Genomic DNA, 8,179 nt, shown 5'->3' on the forward strand with positions numbered 1-8,179 from the left:
CCGGGCAGACCACTCCACCCCCCCCCCCCCCCCCCACACACACACACCCCTGGAAACACACCCAAGAAGATATCTGTTGTACACACAAGTTTAACCAGGAATCTGAGAATATTAAACATGCAACAAAACATACTCACAGCATATCACAGGCTGACACTTTCCTATCAAATTTATCTAAAGTACCCCTCCTCAAAGTCTGTAGACTTAGGAGTCTACAAACAAAGCTGCCATAGGCAGCCGAGTGAATAGCCAACCCAAAGTGAAGTGAACCGAACGCTGTTCGGCTATTCACTTCAGGCTTGTAAGACTGATTTACATTTTTTTCTGACTCAGGGCAGCCAGCGGCTCCGATGTCAGAAAAAAAAACAGATTGCAAGGAAAGGTTTCCTGGAGAAAGTGTTTCTCTCCTGGGCAGAGCGTCCAGGAGAGTAATGACAGATCAGTGTCCCTGGTTACCACATAACCAGGGACGCGACCTGTCATTACACACTGAGAACCTGGATCGGCCATGTGATATCATAGCGGCCCGCCGGGTTCTCATTGTGTAATGACAGATGGCGTCCCTGATTACCTGGTAACCAGGGACGCTGATCTCTCTGCAAGTGGCCGGAGCAAGCCTTGAGATGACGGCTGGCTCTGCCCAGCTGTCAGAAGCAGGCTGTCGGCCAGCCAATGGCCGGCCATTCGGCCAGCTTCGGCTTTCATCTAGGCTCAGTGGAGCCGAGGCATATGCCTTCAGCTCGACTGAGCTGCTCGGCCAACTTCGGGAGCTGTACGGGCTATAGTGAATATCCCGTACAGCAGCCCTTCGGTTCTACTGAACCAAAGGGGTCCTGGGGCCGAAGCTAGCCGAAGGATCAGCTGAAGCTACGGCTAGCTCCTTCGGCAGCTTAGTCAATAGACCCCTTAGTATAACATTACCTGATTTCTTAGTGCAGGCTGATCATAGGCCAAAGTACTTCGTTACTTTTTTCTGATTTTTACAAATAAAACATGGTGCTAAAATTGCCACAGATAAAATGTATGCACCTTGTTGATATACTAATAACATTTTTTGTACCCATATGAACGAATTTGTTATCCTATTATTTAAATTGCAACATAGACTACTCTTTTACTATACTGAAATGTCCATGCACATTGACATATATAGGGAAAATAATAGGCCCTTTTATATCGTGTTTTCAAAGACATAAAAGTGGTATCAGGCTGGTTTGGGACAAATTTGAAATGGGGTGGAAAAAAAAAGCCATGAACAATAAGAAAAGGGCGTTTAAAAAATATAAGAATGAAGGAACACTGTCATCATTTGAAACCTACAAAGACTATAACAAAATATGTGAAAAAAGAAATAAAGCTCTCAAAGAATCAAAACAAATGACAGGTTGCAAAAGAGTGCAAAACAACCCCCAAAAACTCTTGAAATATATTAATAGTAAAAAAAATCAGGTCTGAGCATGTAGGCCCCTTAAAAGATAACTCGGAGTTGGTAACTGGAGACAAAGAGAAGGCAAATCTATTAAATACATTCTTCAGCTTTGTGCACACCAAGGAACAGGATGTACCTCAAGTCCATAATGGGGATAGCAGTGCCATAGCCTCTACTCAACCACAATGGCTGACTATTGATATGGTCCAGAAACAGAGCCATTGTATCTAATTTTTAGGGACTCTCTAATGACTGGCTTGGTACCAATGGATTGGCGCAAGGCCAATGTGGTGCCTATATTTAAAAAGGAATCAAAGTCTTTACCAAGTAATTAGAGACCTGTGAGTTTAACTTCAATAGTTGGGAAGATGTGTGGAAGTTTATCAAGGATCACATGCAATTGTTTTTGCTTGAAAATAATATCTTAAGCGATAGTCAGCATGGATTCACAAAAGACAGAAGTTGTCAAACAAACCTACTTTTTTTTTACGAGGAAGTGAATAATAAATTGGATAGAGGAATGGCTGTGGATATCGTATACCTGGACTTTGCAAAAACGTTTGACACAGTTCCCCACATGCGGCTAATGTATAAGTTAAGGCCAGTAGGTATAGCGCATTCCAACTGTAATTGGATAGAAAACTGGCTTAAAGACCATATTCAGAGAGTGGTGATCAATGATTCATATTCTGAATGGCCTGAGGTTGTTAGTAGGGTCCCCCAAGGTTCAGTGTTGGGCCCCTTACTGTTTAACCTATTTATAAATGACACAGAATGGGGGATTAAATGTACTATTTCTGTGTTTTTAGATGACACCAAGTTATGTAGTGGAATACAGTCCTTACAGGATGTCTCCAACCTACAAGCAGATCTGAATGCACTGTGTGATTGGGCATCTATTTGGACAATTAGGTTTAATGTTGAAAAATGTAAAGTTATGCACTTGGGGACTAAAAACATGCATGCGTCATACACTCTAGGGGGAGTATGTTTGGGGGAGTCAATGATGGAGAACGATCTGGGTGTTCTGGTAGACCATAGACTCAATAACAACACGCAGTTTCTAAAGCAAGCAAAATACTTTCCTGTATTAAAATGGATCTAGACTCCAGAGTTAGAGACATAATCCTGCCCCTGTACAAAGCATTAGTAAGACCTCATATGGAATATACAGTTCAGTTTTGGGCACCAGTTCACAAAAAAAGATGTTGTAGAACTGAAGAAAGTGCAGCAAAGGGCAACTAAACCCATAAGAGGCATGGAGGAGCTCAGCTATGAGGAGATATTAACTGACCTGAATTTGTTCTCTCTGGATAAGAGGCGACTAAGGGGGGACATGATCACCATGCATAAATACATAAATGGTCCATATAATGAGCTTGGTACCAAATTATTCACTTTAAGGTCACTGCAAAGGACAAGGGGGCACTCTTTGCGTCTGGAGGAAAAGAGGTTTAACCTTTGCATAAGAAAAGGATTCTTCACAGTTAGAGCGGTGACAATGTGGAATAGACTCCCTCAGGAGCTAGTTCTAGCTAGCTCAGTTAATTGTTTTAATCAAAATCTGGATGTATTCCTAAATGCACAGAATATTACTGGATATTGAGTTATTATAGGTATATTAAGCATCTGAGATTGTTGATCCAGGGAATATCCGATTGCCTTATGGGATCAAGGAGGAATTTTAAATTGAACTATGCTTTATAGGGATTTTTTTTGCCTTCCTCTGGATCAACAGTGGGTAATTGGGGGCATAGCGTTCTGTTTAGACTTTTCTTCTTGTTTTTCTCATATTTCTATAGGTTGAACTCGATGGACATGTGTCTTTTTATCAACCTGACTAACTATGTGAACAGACTAGTCTAAACAAACCAGTTGCAGCCCACTTTATTACATTATTTATAAACACCAAACCCACAAGCTTAAGGGAATGGAGACTGAACATGTCAAGCATCATGCGTTAGTGTCTCCTACTCTGCCATGAGGAATTTGGGTGTTATACACAAGGCACTCAGGTGGTCTAAACACCAAGATGCTGTTTGCATGTTTTTTGGATGATAGATGTTTCACCTGCCATTTTATCCAATAATGTATTCATCAAGACGGGATCTACATTTTTCTTTTCTGTTATTTTCTCTTATAATTTCCATTTTTGATCTTCCCCCCATTTTTTTTACCAACACCTTGCCTTCCCTTCTTTCCCCTCACTGCCTTTTCCCTTTTTACCCTTGTTTTCATGTTGCAACTTTATGTGTTGCGTTTATAGTTTGTACTTTTACTGTGCTACTTTATTCAAGTGTGGGGTATAGGGCTTCTGTGAAAGATAACTGAAGAGATGTGTAATGCTAATGAGCACTTGTACAGTATGTTTCCAATCCTCAGTAAAAAGACAGTTGTCTAACGTAAGTGTAGTTTTAGATTAATTCATATTATTGTACTTCTTTATAGTCTAACACAGGATCAGAAAAACAATACGATTGCCTGTGTAAAAGAGCTAACCTTTGCGTAAATGTGTTATGTTGGGTACCTACTGGCTTATATGAAGGAAATATGTCCCTCAGTAAGAGTCACTACAATGACATTAAGAATATGTATTGATAAGAAATCTTTTGCTAAATTAATAAACAGGTTAATATATTCATTTTTAATGTTCAGTTAAACTCACACCAATATAGATGCATAGAATGTGATTTACCAAGGCAAATAAGCTGTTCACTTTCCAAGAGAATTTGTACTTTGCATGGAAAGTTTTCCCCTTAGTTTAGTTAATGAGTTGAAGCTCTAAAGACTTCCATTACCCATTCTTTGAAATTAGGCATTTGCATATGGGCAGCTACAGATTATTACATAATTGTGTATGTGGCACAAACTCCATTATAAACGTATGCAGCTATGACATGCTAAAGAGGAGGAAAAGTTATGTACATGATCTAAATTCAATTTTTTTGAACATTTTCTCTAAACAGCCATGCTAACACAATAAACAGGAATCATACTTTAACTGAAATGATTGTTTTTATGATATTTCATATCTCATTAGTTATGTTATGTGGTTATTTTAGATGTGTACAGTGCTTAAAATAATTCTACTTTAAGTATCAAAAAAGCAATCCTATACAACAGGTACTGAATATATTAAAGCAGAACCCTGCTTCTTGCCCAGCCCAACCTCATCCCACTCATCCCCTTAAGATATTTATTTAAAAAAAAAAACCTATACATACCTTTTTTTTGTGCAGGCTTCATTTCAGCCCAGTTAAATCATGGGTCTTACCTTATGACCTTGGCAATCATGGTAGACTCTCCTCTCTCATGAACTTCCATAATAATGCATTAGCACTACTCTGTACTGTGAACCCAGAATGTGTAATATCACTCCCCCAAGATTGTTTCCATGAAAGCCTGGGCCCATGTAATAGGTTGAATTATGCTACCCATCATTTAACTTTGAAGTGGAGTGGTACCAGACCTCAGAGCAGTAAATCTGCAGGTAAATCTAAGGTAAGCATTGCAGTGAAATATGCTTTTTTTATTTCCAAATGGGCAGGGTAGAAAATTAAAGCCCAAAAAACTAGAGGGCATTGTTGGCTTTTTATTTAAGTTTATAGAAAAATGGTTGCTTTACTAAACAAGACATCCAATACATCTTTCACTTTGGTCTGTTCTTTTTTTATGCAAACTAAAAAATACCTAATTCGTTTTCTAACATGTTAATTTCTATATGCATTGGGGCAAAGAGGAACGACAGGAAGAATCTATGACTTATTAATTTACCGTTTAGCTACACTGACCGTTATACCAGTAGACCTTTAAAATACATATTCATTAGACAGATTTTCATTAAATAGACATTTATGGAATAATTCACAAGAAATGAACTTGAGTACTTGCTCAGCAGAAGAAATACAGTATGCCAATTATAGAAAAATTACATGGTTGTTTCCAAACCATAGGGGATCATTGATGACTAGTGGAAGTGCATTTGAATGAAAAATAAATGTTTCCCTAAGTTTGACATTAATAACTGCTCTTCAGCCAGCTACTCTGGGCTCTAAGCAATTGTAAGTAGGGATGTCCCGATGCCACTTTTTCAGGCCCAAGTACAAGTACAAGTACTTCCCCTCATGTTCTTACCGATACCAATTACCGATATTTTTTCTTACAGGGACAGGTGACTTTAAATGATCCATAGTACAACTACATGTTATGTACTATGGATCCTGATTTAACCTATTCATGTTAGCAGCAGAGAATTGTAAATCTATTGTTGGAGTGTAGTGGAGGTGTGTGCTGTATATATGTGCTACATATATATTACACACGTCCAGTACACTATAGCAATAGACTTACAGCCAGCCCTGTCCCAGCTTCCCTCACTCACAGTTTCACTCTGATCCTCGTTGCCTCACGAGGTGCCTCTTGTAGTCGGCGCTGGGCCGGATCGTTGCATCGCATCTCGGTGCTCAGCTTGTGGGAGGCGCTCACAATTCTGCCCTGCTAACATGAATAGGTTAAATCATGATCCATAGTACATATACAGCACATACGTCCAGTACACTTCAGTAATAGAGTTACAATTATCCCCTGCTAAACATGAATAGGTAAAATCATGATCTATAGTACATAATAGTACATAACATGTAGTTGTACTAGGGATAATTTAACCCATTCATGTTAGCAGGGGATCATTGTAAATCTATTGCTGCAATGTATGGGACATCTGTGCTGTATATGAACAGTACATATAGAATGCACTGCAGCAATAGATATACAATTCTGCACTACTAACATGAATGAATTTTTTTTCTCTTACTTACCTCGCCGAGCATCGCATCACTGCTGCTCCGGTGGGCGGCGCTCCGAGCGGGGTCATCTGGCAGTCTCCGGTCACCTAAATTAGGACCCCACCTGGAGTGCCGCCCACCGGAGCAGCAGTGAGGCGACGCTCGGCGAAGTAAGTAAGAACAAAAAAACCATAGTGCAAGCTTCGGAGCTATGTATCGGGGCATTTTGACAAGTACGAGTACTTATCAAAATGCCCTGTATCGGGCCCAATTCCAATGCTAGCATCGGTATCGGGACATCCCTAATTGTACGGATATAGGAATGATAAAATGGTTACTTTTGAAAGTATTTATTGATGTATTTGTCTTATTAGCTAGGTGAATGCATGCAAGTTCTCATGTTGGCCTAATTGAAAAATATATTAAGATTTAAAGGGGATTTGCACTATTTAACAACCAGTCCAGATACCTTGTACCACTCCTCACAGACATACATGAGGCTAATATCTTTTATTTAGCCTCCAATGTTTTACTATTTACAGGTATACTATCTGGCAGACTGTGTATATGTAAATAGCAATAATACAACTTATAATATATTATAATACATGACCAACTGAGCTGCATTCTCAGATTCAGGTTGGAGGATTATGAGACATTTGAAAACAGAAGGGTCAAAAGTATCTGAGGTGGAAAGTTAATTTGTATTAAACCAGTGTAAAGTAATAGTAGCTTGAACATTTTTTTTTTTTAGCATACATATTGTTAGCAAAAGTCATTGGTTAGCAAATATAGATATACAGGGTTATTCACAAAGCTGATGAAGGCAGCCAAGTGAATAACTTAGCCGAAGTAAACAGAGCCAAACGTCGTATGGCTATTCACCTCGGCTCAGTACGGCTGATTTCAGTCGTACATCGGCTAAAATCAGCCGTACATTGGCTGCCTTCGGTCAGCCGAACATGCTCTGCATGTTTGGCTGAGCCGAAGTGCAGAGGGACTTCGACTCAGCCGATTCAACATCTGGATCAGCTAAGCCGAAGCCCTGTCAGCTCTCTCGCTGCTGTTCGCCACTATTCTCATAGGGGCCGAACGACAGTGAGTGAATAGCCGGCTCGGCTATTCTGCTTGGTACCTCCGACGTACCAAGCAGAATAAAAACTATGTGGAAAGAGTGACCAAAAAAAAAGGTTGAACGTTTTAATTTTTTTTTTTAAACAAATGGGAGAATCTAAAATTTTTTTTATATTTTAAAGAAAAAAAAAAAAAGAAAAACAATTGGGTGGAGCTAGCAGTGACAGCTAGCTCTGCCCAACTATTTACTATTGGCCGACACCTGCTAGAGTCTTCTACCAGGTCCCGGCCAATGAATAACAACTGGGTGGAGCCGGCCATGACGTCACCCTCAATACTGGCATGTTTCTCCATTTCCCAAGAAACTGTGGCAAAAAAATGTAATTACCACATAAGCACTACATACAAAAGTATTCTTTATTCCCAATGGGAAATCATATGATCTTGATAGCTTAACCTTAGAGTTGCATAGCTTCATAGTTGGGCATCGTGATGCTTTGTGTGGCTTCCGGTTGGCCAAACATGCTCAGTATGTTCGGCCAACCCGAAGTGCAGAAGGAGTTCGACTCAGCCGACTTTCTGATGTTGACAATGCTGGACCATGCCCAATCTCTTGTAATGCTTTGTTATTGGGCAAGATTTTATAGGACTGATTTAATAAAGGCAAATAGGCTGTTTAGTGAAGGAGGTGAAGCTTTGCTGACTTCTGTCACCCAATCATCTGCAAGCAAAAATACTTTTTTTTAAATTTTGCACATAATTGGGTATTCTTTGCAATATTAAATGTAACCACTTTTACCGTGCTGATAAAAACTTAACCTGAAAATTATCTGAAAACAATAAGTCAAGGCAACTGGAGGTGCTAAAACAGCATTGTATGATGTCTCACCCC

The sequence above is a fragment of the Nanorana parkeri genome, unplaced genomic scaffold (assembly GCF_000935625.1).
Source record: "Nanorana parkeri isolate BGI_ZX_2015 unplaced genomic scaffold, ASM93562v1 scaffold27, whole genome shotgun sequence".
Taxonomy (NCBI): Eukaryota; Metazoa; Chordata; class Amphibia; order Anura; family Dicroglossidae; genus Nanorana; species Nanorana parkeri.